The following is a 20,188-nucleotide window of genomic DNA, read 5'->3' as shown; positions in this document are numbered from 1 at the left end:
TGTATATTTTTAATTTCTTACTCTGTTTATGTACTAAAAATATCCATTCTAAGATGTAACCTTCCCTCTACATAAGAATTCCTGTCAGGGAATGAGTAGAAGGTAAGGTAACTAAGATTCAGGCCATCTTTGGATCACTATGATCTAGATGTATATCCTGCAATTTCCTTTCTACTAAAGTTAACTCTCCTTCTCAGCCTCAGCTGACAGTTTCCTTGGACTATTTAAATCCTTATCATCTTGTAAGGTGTGAAATAAATTGCTTAGCTCTTGAGTGGCCAAGCCAATTGCAGGCCTCAGCCAGTTGATATCTCCCAGTAGCTTCTGAAAATCCTTAAGAGTCCTTAATTGGCTCCTTGTGATTTGCACCTTTTGTGGCCTAACCCTTTGCAGACTTATCTTATATCCTAGATAATTAATAGAATCTCCCTCCTTGTATTTTTTTCAGGGGCAATTTGCAATCCCCAGGAAGGCAAGGATTTTGTACTTCATCAAACATTCTTTCCACAATATTTATAGCTGAATCAGCCAATAGAATGCCATCCACATAATGATAAATAATGGAATGGGGAAATTGTTTGCAAATCATCTCCAATGGCTGTTGTAAAAAATACTGACACAAGGTAGGGCTATTTAACATTCCTTTTGGCAAGACTTTCCAATGATATCTTTTCATAGGGTGATCTCTATTGAAAGTAGGTACTGAGAAAGCAAACCTTTCCTTATCACATTCATGTAGAATGGTAAAAAAAACAGTCTTTCAAATCAATCACTATGATAGGCCATCCCTTAGGCAACAAGGAAGGCAATGGGATCCCAGGTTGCAAGGAACCCATTAGCTGAATAATCTTATTAATTGCTCTGAGATCTGTCAGCATCCTCCATTTGCCAGATTTTTTTTAATGACAAACACTGGAGAATTCCAAGGGCTGGAAAACTCCTCTATACGCTGAGCTTTCTGCTGTTCTTGGAATGGCTGTTCTAATGCCTGTAGTTTTTCTTTTGTCATAGACCATTGATCAATCCAAATGGGTTGGACAGACAACCACCTTAGTGGTAAGGCTGTTGGTGTTTTTGCAGCAGTGGCTCCTTGGGGTAAAGCTTAATTGTCAGCTTCTGCTCTATCTTATTTATGGACAGCTCAGACAGTCTGTTATTGCCTTTGATAACATTCTATAACTAATTTAAGATTTTTATTCGGAGCCAGACTAGTTTCATGGCTAGACACTGAGACTGAGGGTATATTAATTTTTGTTTTTCACTGCTGTAATAGATCTCTTCCCCATAAGTTAATGGCTATATCAACCACATATGGCCTCGATTTTCCTACCTGACCTTCTAGTTCTATACATTTAAACCATCTGGTGCTTTGCTTTATTTGGGATAAGGTCCCAACTCCTTGAAATTGAATGTCTACGTCTTGAAGTAGCCAACTTACAGGCCAAGATTTTGTAGAGATAATGGTGACATCTGCTTCAGTGTCAAACATTCCTTCAATCTTAATATTGTTTACTAATATTCTTAGTTTTGCCTGTGATCCTCTATAAAAGTTGAGAAAAATATTCTTTTTTGGGTCCATTTGAAGCTTTCTGAATTATCTACAGAACTTGCTTCAGTCTTATCTGGTCTTAGAACATCTGTTTTTGATGCAGTGACACTTAATTGTCCTGAGGAAGAGAACTCTCCCTGCCTGGCTTTGGGGCCTGCAAGAGTTCCCTCTGGGAGTTTTTTTGGCAGGGTGTTGCCCCATTTGTCCTTTGTTGCTCTATATTCCCTAGTTAAATGTCGGCCTCTACAGTCTATTGTAATCTACCATATAAACAAACTGAAAGAAACAAAATCCTATGTTTGATGCCAAAATAGCCTTAAAAAAATTCAGCACCCCTGTCTGATAAAAGTGTTGGAGGACCTAGGGATATAAGGGACATACCTAAACATAATAAAGGCGATTTATGGCAGGCTTATAAGCAAGATCAAATTATGGAGATAAACTCAATACAATTCCATTTATATCAAGAACAAGACAATGTTGCCTGCTCTCTCTCTATTTATTCAATATAGTAATTGATGTCTACTTTAACAACTGAAAGAAATGAAAGGGATACAATTGAAAAGGAACAAGTCAAAGTACCACTATCACAAATGATATGATAGTATATATACATAAAGCTCCCCAAAAATTCTACAGGAAAAACCTACAACTAATAAACACCTTCCACAAAGCAATTGGATACAAAATTAATACTTATAAATCAGTAGGCATTCTTTATGTAAAAGATAAATGGTCCCAGAAAGAAACGGCAGAAACAACCCACTTTAAAGTAGCCATGAATGATATATAATATCTTGTCATAAATTTAACCAATAAAGTGAAAGATGTATATGACAAGAATGTCAAGTCACTGAGAAAAGAAATTGAAGAAGATATCAGAAGATGGAAAGATCTCCCGTGGTTAACTAGGATTAACTTAGTGAAAAATATAAGAAGTATTTTACAAAATTCAATCTACAGATGCAATGCAATCCCCATCTCATTTCTGTTCCTGGGCAGAACACCAATGGCTCATGTTCTAAGATCAACAACTGATAAATGAAACCTGATAAAATGGCAAAGCTTCTGTAAGGCAAAGGGTTCTGTCAATGAGACAAAATGGAGGTCCTCAGGTTGGGCAAGAATCTTCACCACCCTACACCTGACAGAGTGCTAACATCTAAAATGTATAAAGAACTCAAGAAGTTAGACGTGAACAACCCAAAAATCCTAATTTAAAAATCCTAATTTAAATGTGACACAAAGCTAAACAGCAAATGTCCAACAGATGAATATTGGAAGTTGGTGAAGCTTTTAAACATTCAAAGTGTTTCAATGTTCAAATGCCCTTACTCAAAGGGAAATACCAATTAAAACAAACCTGCGGTTCCATTTTACACCCATCAGATTGGGACAATCACAATTCACATGATAGCACATGCTGGTCATCATGTAAAGCAAGTGGAACATTTCTCCTTTGCTGTTGGGAGTGCAAACTTGTACAGCCACATTGGAAATCAATTTTCGAGTTTCTCAGAAAACTAGGAATAGTTCTACCTCAAGATTGGGCCATACCACTCCTGGGTATATAACCAAAAGATGCACCACCATATCACAAAAACACTGTTCAATGATGTTCATAGAAGCTTTATTCATTATAGGTAGAAACAAAAACAAAAACAAAACAAACAAACAAACAAACAAAAAAACCTAGATATCCCTGAACTGAAGAATGGATAAGGAAAATGTGATAAATCTACACTATGGAATACTATTCACACAATGGCATACTATTCAACTATGAAAAACACAGACATCATGAATTTTGCAGGAAAACAGATGGATCTTGAGAATATAGTCCTGAGCAAGAAAACCCTGTCCCGTTAGGACACACATGATATGCATTCACTTATAAGTGGATATTAGCCATAAAATGCAAGATACTCACTCTACAGTCCACAGACACAAAGAAGCTAAACCGAAGGAAGGCACAAGAGAGGATGCTTTAATCTCACTTAGAAGGGTGAATAAAATAGTCATGAGAGTCAGAGAAAGGGAGAGAACTAGGTTGGAGAGGTGATGGGAAGGGGAATTGGGGGATGTAAGGGGCATCTCCAGAATGAGACAGAGACCTGCAAAAGAGAGCTGACCAATAATCAATGAGTATGACCTTAGCTGTGAGTCACAGCACTAGGGAAATGAAACCTGAAGAGGTGATCTCCTGTAGCTGGGCAGGATCCCTATCAGAGTGATAGGGGCACCAAACAATCCATAAAACTTTTGACCCAAATCTTATCCTGTCTACAAGAAATGCAGGGACATGGGATGGAGCAGAGACTGAGGGAAAGGCCAACCAATAATGAGCCGAACTTAAGATCATTCCCAAGGACAAGCACCAGTTTCTGAAAGTATTAATGATACTCTCTCATGCTTGCAGACAGAAGTCCTGAAATGCTGTCCTTTCAGACACTCCACACAGCAGCTGACTCAGTCAGATAGAGACACCCACAGCAAAGCATTGGATGAAATTGGGAATACTTATGGAAGAATTGGAAGAAGGGTGCAGGCCCCAAATGGAACAGGAACTCCACAGGAAGAAGAGACAACTAACCTAGTCTCTTGCCATTCTCAGGGACAGTACCACCAACCAACGAACATGTGCTCTGGGCCTAGGCATCTCCCACATATGTAACAGATGTGCAGCTTAGTCTTCTTACTGGTCTGGAACAACTGGAGCAGGGGCCCTTCCAAAGCTGATGCCTGTACCTGGGATATGTTTTAGTTGGACTGTCTTGTCTGGTTTCAGTGGGAGAGCATATGTCTAGCCTGGTAGACTTGGAGTTTGAGGGTGGGGGCCTAGCCAGGGGAGGCCCGCTGACTCAGAGAAGAAGGGGAAGAGGCACGGGGAAAGAACTATGGGAGGATGTGGTAGGGAGGAGGCAGTGAGCAGGATATAAATTGAACAAGTAAAAATAAACAAATACATGAATATGTGTGTGTATATGAGTGTGTGCATGTGTGTAAATCAAAGATTTTACCAAAACTCTTTTCTAAAACAGAAAATACTAAAATATGTAGAAATATACATACAATATAACACATCCCAACAAAAACAACAGATTTCAACTGGAACACTTTCCAATTAAACAGAGGGAATTTCTATTTTTCCTAAAGTGTTCTATAACTTTTATGTTCCTACTCTTTAAAGTAGAACTAGTATGGACTTTTTGTAAAAATGAAAAATTAAGTAACTATACTTTTCAGTATTTTTTGCATTTACACTAAAATGTTTAGTATCTACTTATTTTGATATAAATGTACAGACCTGTAAAATGCATGAAAATATTAATGCAAATATATAGATGTAAATATAATATTATTTAACTTTATAATTGTCAAAAAGAAGAAAGCAGTACTATTTGTGCAGTTACTCTGTGAGTGGGTTCTTACATACACCATGTCTAAGTTCACTTTATTGTCTTCATTGAGATTTAATCAATGTGAACACTCTATAACACTACACTGAGGCAGGAGGATTACTGAGACATACAGGTTACCATTGGCTACACAATGAATTGCTGATAGCCCTTTAGTATACTGTGAGACATTACATCGGAAAAAAATTCAAAAGTAAGCCAGCCATTGGGGGCACACACCTTTAATCACAATATTTAGGATGGAGAGCTTTATCCAGGGGCCAGAGCAAAGGCTTTCTGTGTTACATAAAACAACTGTGTACACTTGTGGTTTCTCAGACACTGTTGAATTCACATTTATATGACTTTAAAATAATTGATCAGAGTCTTTCTACTATTCTAGTAGAAATCCTCTGTTGTTGCCTCATTAAACTTAGACTGTCATGGATGTGCCAATGATTTAGAAAAGGTCTTGGCCTAGGTCTCAGATGTAGGAAAGACAGATCTTTACAGGGTATGAGAGCTAATATCACATATTGTCCCATGTTAGCTCTGTCCTCAGAATTGCATGTACAGTTTCTGTCTGCCTCTGATCCCCATGGTTCACAGACTATCTGAGTAATTATGGCCACAGGGATGCTATATGGATAGGACACAGACTGTGCTATGGAGGTGAACCTCATTGAGCCCAAGATGTGTTCACACACAGGAATGGTTCAAGGTGTTTCCTACTCAGTCCTACTGGGTCTTCCTTTCTGAAATAATTTTGTCCACTGATGTGTTTTTGTGCTTGGAAGTGCAGAGAAAACTGTAGAGCTACCTGCAGAAACATCCACAATGATGGTGTGTGTCCTCTTCTTATATTGACAAAACTTGATTTGGTATTCTTTATCATGGAGCAGCATTCTTGTCTTGAATTTCATTATGAGCTCAGAATGACCTTGGCATAGGTAGGCTCTTCTACCTTGAAAAATATCCCTCTATTTGTCACTATTGAATACTATTGAAATGATCTTTGTCTTTCTCTAAGTGCTTAAAGAATCCCTTAGAGACCATTGCAATGGCTCACTTCAAGCTATCAAAGTCATATATGACAGAATAAATATGGAAAGAGAGGGTAGCATTGTCTAGTCCCTGATTTTAGAAGGTTGCTTCAAATTTCTCTCCATTTAGTTTGATGTTGGTTACTGTTTTGCTGTATATTGTTTTTATTATGTTTATGTATGGGCCTTGAATTCCTGTTCTTTCCAAGACCTTTAACATTAAAAGATGCAGAATTTGTCAAATGCTTTTTCAGCATCTAATGAAATAATCATGGGTTAAATTTGTTTATGTAGTGGATCACATTGATGGATTTCTGTATATTGAAAAATCCCTGGATCCCTGGGATGAAGCCTACTTGATCATGGTGAATCATCATTTTGATGTGTTCTTGGATTCTGTTGGCAAGAATTTTATTGAGTATTTTTGCATTGATATTCATAAGGGAAATTGGTCTAAAGTTCTCTTTTTTATTGATCTTTGTGTGTTTTTGGTATCAACGAAATTGTCGCCTCATTGAAAGAGTTGGGTAGTGTTCCTTCTGTTTCTATTTTGTAGAATATTGGTGTTAGGTCTTCTTTGAAGGTTTGATGGAATTTTGCACTAAAACCATCTATCTGTTCCTGTGCTTTTTGGTTGGGAGACTGTCAATGACCACTTCTACTTTTTAGGAGTTGTGGGACCATTAGGATGGTTTATCTGATCCTGATTAAACTTTGGTATTTGTTATCTGTCTAGGAAATTGTCCATTTAATCCAGATTTTCCAGTTGTGTTGAGTATAGGCTTTTGTAGGAGGATATGATAAATTTTTAATTTCCTCAGTTTCTGTTGATATTTCTTGCTTTTCATTTCTGATTTTGTTAATTTGGATACTATCTCTGTGCCCTCTGGTTAGTCTGGCTAAAGGTTTATCTATCTTGTTGATTTTCTCATAGAACCAGCTCCTGGTTTTGTTGATTCTTTGTATAGTTCTTTTTGTTTCAATCTGGTTGATTTCAGCCCTGAGTTTGATGATTTTCTGCCTTCTACTCTTCTTGGGTGAATTTGCTTCTTTCTACTCTGAAGCTTCCAGGTGTGCTGTTAAGCTGCTAGTGTATGCTCTCTCTAGCTTCTTTTTGGAGGCACTCTGAGCTATGAGATTTCCTTTTAGTACTGTGTTATTGTGTCTAATAAATTTGGGTATGTTGTGCCTTCATTTTCATTTAATTCTAAAACGGTTTTGATTTCTTTCCTTCTTTCTACCTTGACCAAGGTATCATTGAGTAGGGTATTGTTCAGCTTCCATGTGTTCGCGGACTTTCTTTTGTTTTTGTTGCTATTGAAGACCACCGTTATGCCATAGTGATTTGATAGGAGGCATGGAATTAGTTTGATCTTATATATGTTGAGGTTGGTTTTGTGACCAATTATATGGTCAATTTTGGAGAAGGTACCATGCGATGCTGAGAAGAAGTTATATTCTTTGGATTTAGGATGAAATGTTCTGTAAGTATTTGTTAAATCCATTGAATCATACAAAATGACAAACAAGAAATTGGGAAAAACATCTTAACCAACCCTACATCTGACAGAGGGCTTTTATCCAAGATATACAATGAAGTCAAGAAAGTAGACTCCAGAAGGCCAAATAACCCTATTAAAAATGGGGTACAGAAACCACTCTGGAAATCAGTCTGGCGGTTCCTCCGAAAACTGGGCACCTTGCTTCCAGAAGATCCTGCTATACCACTCCTGGGCATATACCCAGAAGACTCCCCACCATGTAATAAGGATACATGTTCTACTATGTTCATAGCAGCCCTATTTGTAATTGCCAGATGCTGGAAAGAACCCAGGTATCCCTCAACAGAAGAGTGGATGCAAAAAATGTGGTATATCTACACAATGGAGTACTATTCAGCCATTAGAAACAATGAATTCATGAAATTCTTAGGCAAATGGATGGAGCTAGAGAATATCATACTAAGTGAGGTAACCCAGACTCAAAAGGTGAATCATGGTATGCACTCACTAATAAGTGGATATTAACCTAGAAAACTGGAATACCCAAAACATAATCCACACATCAAATGAGGTACAAGAAGAAAGGAGGAGTGGCCCCTGGTTCTGGAAAGACTCAGTGAAACAGTATTCAGCAAAACCAGAACGGGGAAGTGGGAAGGGGTGGGTGGGAGGACAGGGGAAGAGAAGGGGGCTTGCGGGACTTTCGGGGAGTGGGGGGGCTAGAAAAGGGGAAATCATTTGAAATGTAAATAAATTATATCGAATAATAAAAAAAAATGTAACCATTAAAAAAAAAATGGGGTACAGAGCTAAACAAAAAATTTTCACCTGAGAAATATCGAATGGCTGAGAAGCACCTAAAGACATGTTCAATATTCTTAGTCATCAGGGAAATGCAAATCAAAACAACCCTGAGATTTCCCCTCACACCAGTTAGAATGGCTAAGATAAAAAACTCAGGAGAAAACAGGTACTGGCAAGGATGTTGAGAAGACGGAAGACTTCTCCAATGCTGGTGTGTTTGCAGGCTGGTACAATCACTCTGGAAATCAGTCTGGTGGTTCCCCATAAAACTGGGCATGATACTACCAGAGGACCCAGCTATACCACTCCTGGGCATATACCCAGAGGATTTCCCAACACGTAATAAAGATACCTGCTCCACTATGCTCATAGCAGCCCTATTTCTAATAGCCAGAAGCTGGATAGATGTCCCAAATATGTCCTTCAATGGAAGAATGGATACAGAAATTGTGGTATATTTACATTATGGAATACCATTCAGCTATTAAAAACAATTAATGAAATTCTTAGGCAAGTGGGTGGAATTGGAGAATATCATTCTAAGTGAGGTGAGACAATCACAAAAGAACCCACTTGGTATGCACTCAATAAGTGTATATTACCCCCAGAAGCATGGAATACACAGGAAATAATTCACATAACAAATGATGCCCAAGAAGATGGAAGAAGAGGTCCTTAACCCTGGAAAGGCTCTATACCCCAGTGTAGGGGAATACCAGGACAGGGAAACGGGAAGGGGTTGATTGGGGAACAGGGGGAGGTAAGAGGGCTTATGGGACTTCTGGGGATGGGGGCATCCAGTAAAGGGGAAATCATTTGAAATGTAAATAAAGAATATATCGAATACAAATATAAGTTATTCTACTCTGCATTCTCCTGTCCTTGCTCTCTCATCCTGCTCTGATGTCACAATAACGCTCTTACTCTCAATGCATTTTCATACAATGCTATGCCTTTATTTCTAAGTTCTTTTTGAGTTCGAGGCTATCTAAAAAATTTTCTTGTGTCCTGACTGAAAACATTATCATGAGTTCTGTTCTAATAAATTCTGTTCAGATCTAACAAAAAATTGTTCTGTCTAAGACATTCTCTGCAGCTGAGTAGTGACTTAGCACTTATATATCTTTCAGAATACATGATCACATGTTAAAAAGTTGATCACAAGTTTTATACAAATTCAAGTTATAAATCTAGTAAGAAATTTACAACAGTGAATGTTTCCATAAATGTCAATTAGGAGTAATGATCTTGCTAAACTTTCATCACTTGTCATAGCTCCACGTGTTCACTGAGTGTTATAAACCACAACTAAGTTATTAGTGAAGTTTTGTGTAGAGAAATCCAGTCAATATTTTACCTTCTGTCTTATAACCTATAATAAATCATTAGTAGCCTTTTAAAGACCATTGGGTAACAGTTTTACAACCTGTTGGAGTGCGCTCTGAGTAGCAGAAAGTCTGCTTACTATCTAGAATCAGTTAACTGGTGACACATGGGAGACTGACAGAGTCCTCATTACTTTTTGGTTATGGAATTTCCTCACAGCAATAGAAACCCTGACTAAGACAAGTTGGTTCCACCATAGAAACATATTGCTGAGATAGTCCTGAGCAGGTTTGGGTTTGGAATGACTTTGGGAATTTGGGATAGGAGTCTTGATAACTAATTGGAAAGTTCTTGAGGAGCTTGAAAGAGAAGATAAGAATGTTGAAATTCTCAGGTCTGAAATTTTAGAGAGAAATTTAGTGATTCTTTCAGGGCTATTTGCTATTTTGAATTAAGATTCTCCGGTTCTGGTTACCTGGAGTTGAGGAACCAGCTGTGGTTAACGAACTACCACAACCACTAAAGTGAAACTTTGCTTTGTTGGGATATTTGATGCTTGTCAGGTAGAGCTGAGATACTGGCAGTAGTTAAGAAGAGACCAACATCACTAGGTGAAATTTTGGGGAAGAATTTTTTGAAAACACAGAGAACCTGTGTTAAGTTTAGGAGCTGAGAGATAGAGGCAGGCATATTTTTGTGTTTTTCAGGCCAACCTGGTCTACAAAATCAGTTCTGGAAAACCCAGAGATTCCCTGTGAAACTGAATCTCAAAACAAAAACAAAAAATAAGTTTTGATTGGAGATATAGCAAATAGGTTAAGAGTTCTTTCTGTACTTGCACAGGACCTGAATTGGAGTTCTAGTACCCATAATATGCAGCTATAATGTCTTTAAATCCAGTTCCAGGGAATCTGATGTCCTTTCTTGTTTCTGTGAGTGCTTTCATATACTTGCACACAAACACAGCCATGTACTCATATAAATTATTTTAATAAAGAAAATAAAGTCTTGAATGAATCCTTAAAATGAAGTAAAAAACTGGGCTGTGAAAATAACACTACTGACTTGCAAAGGAATGAGAGTTCATGCCTTTCTCCCTAGCTGAGCTTGAGATGGAGGAATTCAAATATTTGGGACATCAAATTTGCTCAGAGTTACTATTTCTGAATTGAGGGTCCAACAGCAAGACCAATGGGCATCAGTAAGATGCTCAACCTAGTGGTAAGCATCTGCTTCTTTATCTTCCAGGGAGTCATCTAGAATAAATCTCTGTGCTCCTGATACTCCAGGGCTGTGCTCCTGATATCCCAGTCCTAGGTTTGTGCTCCCTGCTTCCCCAATATTATGCTCTTACTCCCAGTAAGAGAAGATTGATCCAGCACTTTGTCTCTGAGGAGATGACTTTCTCTGTGGTCCTTGGATATGGATGCATAAATTTGGGGTACTTGAGTGGCACTGAGCTTAGGTTCCAGTCCTGAGGCCTCTGGCGGGAACCCTCAAATCTCTCCACTTCCAGATCCAGATCAGCCTAGGCAGCAACACCATCTCCAGGTCATGCAAGAGGCAAGATGGGCTTCTGGGCGGCCAGCGGGGGAGAAGTCGGTGTGCTTTGGTGAATCCAGCGGGCCCCAGCAGGAGCCTTCAGGTGCCTGCTTTGGGATCAGAACAGCCTGGGACACAGCACTTGGTCTCCAGGAAGTGCAGGAGACCTGGTGTGCACCCAGAGGCTGTCTGGGAGCTCACAGCACAGCTTGCTCCTGTGGCACAGAGATTAGGTTTCAGTCCTGAGGCCTCTGGCAGGAGCCCTCAGATCTCTCAGCTTCCAGATCCAGATCAGCCTGGGCAGCAACACCACATCTCCAGGTCATACAAGAGGCAAAAGAGGCTTCCGGCAGCCAGCAGGGAGAAGTCGGTGTGCTCCGGTGAATCCAGCGGGCCCCAGCAGGAGCCTTCAGGTGCCAGCTTTGGGATCTGAACAGCCTGGGCAACAGCACCCTGTCTCCAGGCAGTGCAGGAGGTAAGGTGTGCACCAGAGGCCACCTGGGAAGGGGCAGCTTGCACTGGTGAGTCCAGCATTGACAAGACCAACTAACACCAGAGGGAACTAGATGGCAAAAGGCAAACAAAGGAACATCACTAACAGAAATCAAGGCAATATGGCAACATTCGAACCCAATTCTCCTTTACCAGCATGTCCTGGATACCCCATCACACCAGTAAAACACGATTTGGATTTAAAATCACTGGTCATGATGCTGGTACAGGAACACATGAAGGACATACTTAAAGAAATTCAGGAGAAAATGGATCAAAAGTTAGAAGCCCTTGCAAGGGAAACACAAAAATCATTGAAAGAAATCCAGGAGAATACAAAAGCCAATAATGAGGAAACGCAAAAAACACTTAAAGAAATACAGGAGAACTTTGGTCAACAGGCTGAGGTCATGAAAGAGGAAACACAAAAATCTCTTAAAGAATTACAGGAAAGCACAAACAATCAAGTGAAGGAGCTAAGCAAAACCACCCAGGATCTAAAATCAGAAGTAGAAAAAACTAAGAAAACTCAAAGGGAGACAAGTTTGGAGATAGAAAGCCTTGGGAAGAAATCAGGGGACATAGATGCAAATATCAACAACAGAATACAAGAGATAGAAGAAAGAATCTCAGATGCTGAAGATACCATAGAAACCATGGACTCAACAGTTAAAGAAAATGCAAAATGCAAAAAGCTTGTAACCCAAAATATCAAGGAAATCCAGGACACAATGAGAAGACCAAACCTAAGGATTATAGGTATAGATGAGAGTAAAGATTTACAAATTAAAGGGCCAGCAAATATCTTCAATAAAATTATGGAAGAAAACTTCCCTAACCTGAAGAGAGAGATGCCCATGAATATACAAGAAGCCTACAGAACTCCAAACAGACTGGACCAGAACAGAAATACTTCCTGTAACATAATAATCAAAACACCAAATGTACTAAACAAAGAAAGAATATTAAAGGCAGTAAGAGAAAAAGGCCAAGTAACATATAAAGGAAGACCTATCAGAATCACAGCAGACTTTTCACCTGAGACTATGAAGGCTAGAAGATCCTGGGCACATCTCATGCAGACTCTAAGAAAACACAAATGCCAGCCAAAACTACTATATCCAGCAAAACTCTCAATCACCGTAGATGGAGAAACTAAGATATTCCATGACAAAACCAAGTTTACCCAATATACATCCACAAACCCAGCCCTACAAAGGATAATAGGAGGAAAACACCAATACAAGGAGGGAAACTTCACCCTGGAAAAAGCAAGATAGTAACCTTTCATCAAACCCAAAAGAAGTTAAGCAATCAAATTTAAAAAATAATGTCAAAAATGACAGGAAGTAACAATCACTATTCCTTAATATCTCTTAACATCAATGGACTCAATGCCCCAATAAAAAGAAATAGACTAACAGATGGATACGTAAACAGGACCCTACATTTTGCTACTTACAGGAAACACACCTCAGGGTCAAAGACAAACACTACCTTAGAGTAAAAGGCTGGAAGACAATTTTACAAGCAAATGGTCTCAGGAAACAAGCTGGAGTAGCCATTTTAATATCAGATAAAATTGACTCCTAACATTGCACCTAACACAATAATTGTGGGTGACTTCAACACTGCACTTTCCTCAATGGACCGATCAGGAAAACAGAAACTGAACAGGGCCACAATGAAACTAATTGAAGCTTTGGACCAATTAGATTTAACAGATATATAGAGAACATTCTATCCTAAAGCAAAAGAATATACCTTTTTCTCAGCACCTCATGGTACCTTCTCCAACATCGACCATATAATTGGTCACAAGACAGATCTCAACAAATATAAGAAGATCAAACTAATCCCATGCCTCCTATCAGATCACTATGGAGTAAAAGTGGTCTTCAATAGCAACAAAAACAACAGAAAACCCACATACACGTGGAAACTGAACAATATTCTACTCAATGATACCTTGGTCAAGGAAGAAATAAAGAAAGAAATTAAAGACTTTTTAGAACACAATGAAAATGAAGACACAACATACCCAAATCTATGGGACACAATGAAAGCAGTGCTAAGAGGAAAACTCATAGCCCTGAGTGCCTCCAAAGAGAAATTGGAGAGAGCATACATTACCAGCTTAATGACACACCTGAAAGCCCTGGAACAAAAAGAAGCTATTTCACCCAGGAGGAGTAGAAGGCAGGAAATCATCAAACTCGGGGCCGAAATCAATCAAGTAGAAACAAGGAGAACCATACAAAAAAATCAACAAAACCAGGAGATGGTTCTTTGAGAAAATCAACAAGACTAAACAAAGGGCACAGAGTCAGTATCCAAATTAACAAAATTAGAAATGAAAAGTGAGATATTACAACAGAAACTGAGGAAATTCAAAAAATCATCAGATCCTACTACAAAAGCCTGTACTCAACACAACTAGAGTATCTGGAGGAAATGGACAATTTCTTAGACAGATACCAAATACCAAAATTAACTCAGGATCAAATAGATCATCTAAACAGTCCCATAACCCCTAAAGAAATAGAAGGAGGTCATAGATAGCCTTCTGCTATAGATAGGCTGCTATGAACATAGTAGAGCATGTATCCTTATTACATGGTGGGGAATCCTCTGGGTATATGCCCGGGAGTGGTATAGCATGATCTTCTGAAAGTGAGGTGCCCAGTTTTTGGAGGAACTGCCAAACTGATTTCCAGAGTGGTTGTACCAATTTGCAACCCCACCAGCAGTGGAGGAGTGTTCCTCTTACTCCACACCCTCTCCAACACCTGCTGTCTCCTCAGTTTTTAATCTTAGCCATTCTGACTGGTGTAAGGTGAAACCACAGGGTTGTTTTGATTTGCATTTCCCTAATTACTAATGAAGTTGAGCATTTTTTAAGATGCTTCTCCGCCATCCGAAGTTCTTCAGGTGAAAATTCTTTGTTTAACTCTGTACCCCCTTTTCTTTTTGTTTTTATTCGATATAATTTTTTATTTACATTGCAAATGATTTCTCCTTTTCTAGCCCCCTACTCCCCGAAAGTCCTGTAAGCCCCCTTCTCTTCCCCTGTCCTCCCACCCACCCCTTCCCACTTCCCCATTCTGGTTTTGCCGAATACTGCTTCACTGAGTCTTTCCAGAACAAGGGGCCACTCCTCCTTTCTTCTTGTACCTCATTTGATGTATGGATTATGTTTTGAGTATTCCAGTTTTCTAGGTTAATATCCACTTATTAGTGAGTGCATACCATGATTCACCTTTTGAGTCTGGGTTACCTCACTTAGTATGATGTTCTCTAGCTCCATCCATTTGCCTAAGAATTTCATGAATTCATTGTTTCTAATGGCTGAATAGTACTCCATTGTGTAGATATACCACATTTTTTGCATCCAGTCTTCTGTTGAGGGATACCTGGGTTCCTTCCAGCATCTGACAATTATAAATAGGGCTGCTATGAACATAGTAGAGCATGTATCCTTATTACATGGTGGGGAATCCTCTGGGTATATGCCCAGGAGTGGTATAGCAGGATCTTCTGGAAGTGAGGTGCCCAGTTTTCAGAGGAACCGCCAGACTGATTTCCAGAGTGGTTGTACCAATTTGCAACCCCACCAGCAGTGGAGGAGTGTTCCTCTTTCTCCACACTCTCTCCAACACCTGCTGTCTCCTGAATTTTTAACCTTAGCCATTCTGACTGGGGTAAGATGAAATCTTAGGGTTGTTTTGATTTGCATTTCCCTAATGACTAATGAAGTTGAGCATTTTTTAAGATGCTTCTCCGCCATCTGAAGTTCTTCAGGTGAGAATTCTTTGTTTAACTCTGTACCCCATTTTTTAATAGGGTTGTTCGGTTTTCTGGAGTCTAACTTCTTGAGTTCTTTATATATATTGGATATTAGCCCTCTATCTGATGTAGGATTGGTGAAGATCTTTTCCCAATTTGTTGGTTGCCGATTTGTCCTCTTGATGGTGTCCTTTGCCTTACAGAAACTTTGTAATTTTATGAGGTCCTATTTGTCAATTCTTGCTCTTAGAGCATATGCTATTGGTGTTCTGTTCAGAAACTTTCTCCCTGTGCCCATGTACTCACGGGTCTTCCTCAGTGTGTTTTCTATTAGCTTCAGAGTGTCTGGCTTTATGTTGAGGTCCTTGATCCATTTGGATTTGAGCTTAGTACAAGGAGACAAGGATGGATCAATTCGCATTCTTCTGCATGCTGACCTCCAGTTGAAGCAGCACCATTTGTTGAAAAGATTATCTTTCTTCCATTGGATGTTTTCAGCCTCTTTGTCGAGGATCAAGTGGCCATAGGTGTGTGGGTTCATTTCTGGATCTTCAATCCTGTTCCATTGATCCTCCTGCCTGTCACTGTACCAATACCATGCAGTTTTTAACACTATTGCTCTGTAGTATTGCTTGAGGTCAGCGATACTGATTCCCCCAGACTTTCTTTTGTTGCTGAGAATAGTTTTAGCTATCCTGGGTTTTTTGTTGTTCCAGATGAATTTGATAATTGCTCTTTCTAACTCTGTGAAGAATTGAGTTGGGATTTTGATGGGTATTGCATTGAATCTGTATATTGCTTTTGGCAAAATGGCCATTTTACCTATATTGATTCTACCGATCCATGAGCATGGGAGGTTTTCCCATTTTTTGAGGTCTTCTTACATTTCCTTCTTCAGAGTCTTGAAGTTCTTGTCATACAGATCTTTCACGTTTGGTAAGAGTCACCCCAAGATACTTTATACTGTTTGTGGCTATTGTGAAGGGGGTCATTTCCCTAATTTCTTTCTCAGCCTGCTTACCCTTTGAGTATAGGAAGACCACTGATTTGCTTGTGTTTGTCCGGGCCGGCGCGCGAGACATAGCAGGGGTCTCAGACGGTCATGCCCTGGACTGCCCCCAGGTCCTGGGCTGTTCGGTGGGCCATCTGTGTGGCGACCCGACCAGGAGATTGTTTGCCCGGGCCGCCGCCATTCTGCCTACGGGAAGCCAGAGAGACCTAGCAGGGAAAACCAAACAGGCTAACAGGCATAGCCCGAGGAGAACATAGCAGGGGTCTCAGATGGTCAGGCCCTGGACTGGCCCCAGGCCCTGGGCTGCTCGGTGGGCCATCTGTGTGTCAACCCTGCCAGGAGGTTGTTAGCCCAGCAGACTCTCCCAGCACTCTCAGGAAGCACGCACAGGCCACTATCCTAGCCACCTGACAGACCCAATTAACACTCACAGCTGAGGGGAACTTTGCTCGGGCATTGGCCTGCCAGGCTTTTGCCTAGACTCAGGGCCTGAGCAGCTAGGCTAGCCTTGTGTGCACCAACCCGGTTGGGAGTTCCGCTGCCCAGCAGAGTGATCAACACGCAGAAATGGTCCCTGCAGCATACAGCCTTAGCACTCTCTGAAGGAGCAAACAGGAACCATCTGGTTCACAGACACAGTCTGGGGCAAAGAACACTAGGGCTGCAAGGGTACCCAAGAAGAGGACAATCAGTAATCTGTAACAGGGAAACCCTGCCATCCAGTGTTGCAGAAATAGCCCTAGAGCCTCTCAGGAGGCTGAAACACCAGCCAGAGACAAGACCAATTAGCTCTAGAGAACAAGATGGCAAAGGGCAAACGCAGGAACGCTACTAACAGAAATCTATGCAGTATGGCAGCATCTGAACCAAACTCTCCAACATCAGCAAGTCTTGGCTATGCCAACACACCAGAGAAACAAGATTTGGATTTAAAATCACTGTTCATGATGCTGCTAGAAGAACACAAAAAGGACATGAATAAATCTCTTAAAGAAATACAGGGGAACATGAATAAGCTAGAAACCCGTATAATGGAAACACAAAAATCACTTAAAGAAATGCAGGAGAATAAGGCCCAAGAGATAGAAGCCAATAAAGAAGAAAGGCAAAAAAAAAAAAAAAAAAAAAAAAAAAAAAAAAAACCCAAAACAAAAAAAAAAACTTAAAGAAATTCAGGAGAACTTGAGTGAACAGGCAAAAGTCATGAAAGAGGAAACACAAAAATCTCTTAAAGAATTACAGGAAAACACAAACAAACAAATGATGGAACTGAGCAAAACCATCCTGGATCTAAAAACAGAAGTAGAAACAACTAAGAAATCACAAAGGGAGACAACTTTGGAGATAGAAAACCTTGAGAAGAAATCAGGGGCCATAGATGCAAATATAAACAACAGAATACAAGAGATGGAAGAAAGAATCTCAGATACTGAAGATACCATAGAAACCATTGACTCAACTGTCAAAGAAAATGCAAAATGCAAAAAGCTTGTATCCCAGAACATCCAGGAAATCCAGGATACAATGAGAAGACCAAACCTAAGGATTATAGGTATAGATGAGAGTGAAGATTTACAACTTAAAGGGCCAGCAAATATCTTCAACAAAATTATGGAAGAAAACTTTCCTAACCTAAAGAGGGAGATGCTTATGAATATACAAGAAGCCTACAGAACTCCAAACAGACTGGACCTGAGCAGAAATACCTCCCGTCACATAATAATCAAAACCCCAAATGCACTAAACAAAGAAAGAATATTAAAGGCAGTAAGAGAGAAAGGCCAAGTAACATATAAAGGAAGACGTATCAGAATGACACCAGGCTTCTCACCAGAGACCATGAAAGCTAGAAGATCCTGGGCAGATCTCATGCAGACTCTAAGAGAAAACAAATGTCAGCCAAGACTACTATACCCAGCAAAACTCTCATTCACCATAGATGGAGAAACCAAGATATTCCATGACAAAACCAAATTTACACAGTATCTTTCCACAAACCCAGCTCTGCAACGAATAATAGAAGGAAAACTCCAATACAAGGAGGGAAACTACACCCTGGAAAAAGCAAGATAGTTACCTTCCTTCATCCAACCCAAAAGAAGATAACCACTCAAATATAAAAATAACATCAAAAATGACAGGAAGTAATAATCACTATTCCTTAATATCTCTTAACATCAATGGTCTCAATTCCCCAATAAAAAGACATAGACTAACAGACTGGATAAGGAAACAGGACTCTACAATTTGCTGTATACAGGAGACACACCTCAGTGTCAAAGATAAAAACTACCTTAGAGTAAAAGACTGGAAGACAATCTTACAAGCCAATGGTCACAGGAAACGAGCAGGAGTAGCCATTCTAATATCATATAAAATTGACTTTCAACCTCATCGAAAGAGACACAGAAGGACACTTCTTGCTGGTCAAAGGAAAAATTCACCAAGAAGAACTTTCAATTCTGAACATCTATGCGCCAAATGCAAGGGCACCCTCATTCGTAAAAGAAACTTTACTAAAGCTCAAAGCACACATTGTACCTAACACAGTAATTGTGGGGGACTTCAACACTCCACTCTCTTCAATAGACCGATCGGGAAAACAGAAACTAAACAGGGACACAGTAAAAATAATTGAAGATTTGGACCAATTGGATTTGACTGATATGTATAGAACATTTCACCCTAAAGCAAAAGAATATACCTTTTTCTCAGCACCTCATGGTACCTTCTCCAAAATCGACCATATAATTAGACACAAGGAAGACCTCAACAAATATAAGATGATCGAACTAATCCCATGCCTCCTATCAGATCACTATGGTGTAAGAGTGATTTTCAATAGCAACAAAAACAACAGAAAGCCCACATACACATGGAGGCTGAATAATACTCTACTCAATGATACCTTTACCAAAGAAGAAATAAAGAAAGAAATCAGCGACTTTTTAGAATTTAATGAAAATGAAAGCACAACATACCCAAATCTTTGGGACACAATGAAAGCAGTGCTAAGAGGAAAACTCATAGCCCTAAGTGCCTCCAAAAAGAAAATGGAGAGAGCATACACTAGCAGCTTAACAACACACCTGAAAGTCCTGGAACAAAAAGAAGCCAATTCACCCAGGAGGAGTAGAAGACAGGAAATCATCAAACTCAGGGCTGAAATCAATCAATTGGAAACAAAGAGAACCGTACAAAGAATCAACGAATCCAGGAGCTGGTTCTTTGAGAAAATCAACAAGATAGATAAACCCTTAGCCAGACTGACCAAAGGGCACAGAGAAAGTATCCAAATTAACAAACTTAGAAATGAAAAGGGAGATATAACAACGGAAATTGAGGAAATCCAAAAAGTCATTGGATCCTACTACAAGAGCCTATACTCAACACAACTGGAGAATCTGGAGGAACAATGGACAATTTCCTTGACAGATACCAAATACCAAAATTAAATCAGGACCACATAGATCATCTAAACAGTCCCATAACACCTAAAGAAATAGAAGGAGTCATAGAAAGTCTTCCAACCAAAAAAAGCACAGGACCAGATGGTTTAAGTGCAGAATTCTATCAGACCTTCAAAGAAGACTTAACACCAATACTCTTCAGACTATTCCACAAAATAGAAACAGAAGGAACACTACCCAATTCCTTCTATGAAGCCACAATTACGCTGATATCAAAACCACACAAAGATCCAACAAAGAAAGAGAACTTCAGACCAATTTCCC

The sequence above is a fragment of the Apodemus sylvaticus genome, chromosome 3 (assembly GCF_947179515.1).
Source record: "Apodemus sylvaticus chromosome 3, mApoSyl1.1, whole genome shotgun sequence".
Classification (NCBI taxonomy): domain Eukaryota; kingdom Metazoa; phylum Chordata; class Mammalia; order Rodentia; family Muridae; genus Apodemus; species Apodemus sylvaticus.
This window is presented reverse-complemented; position numbering follows the sequence as displayed.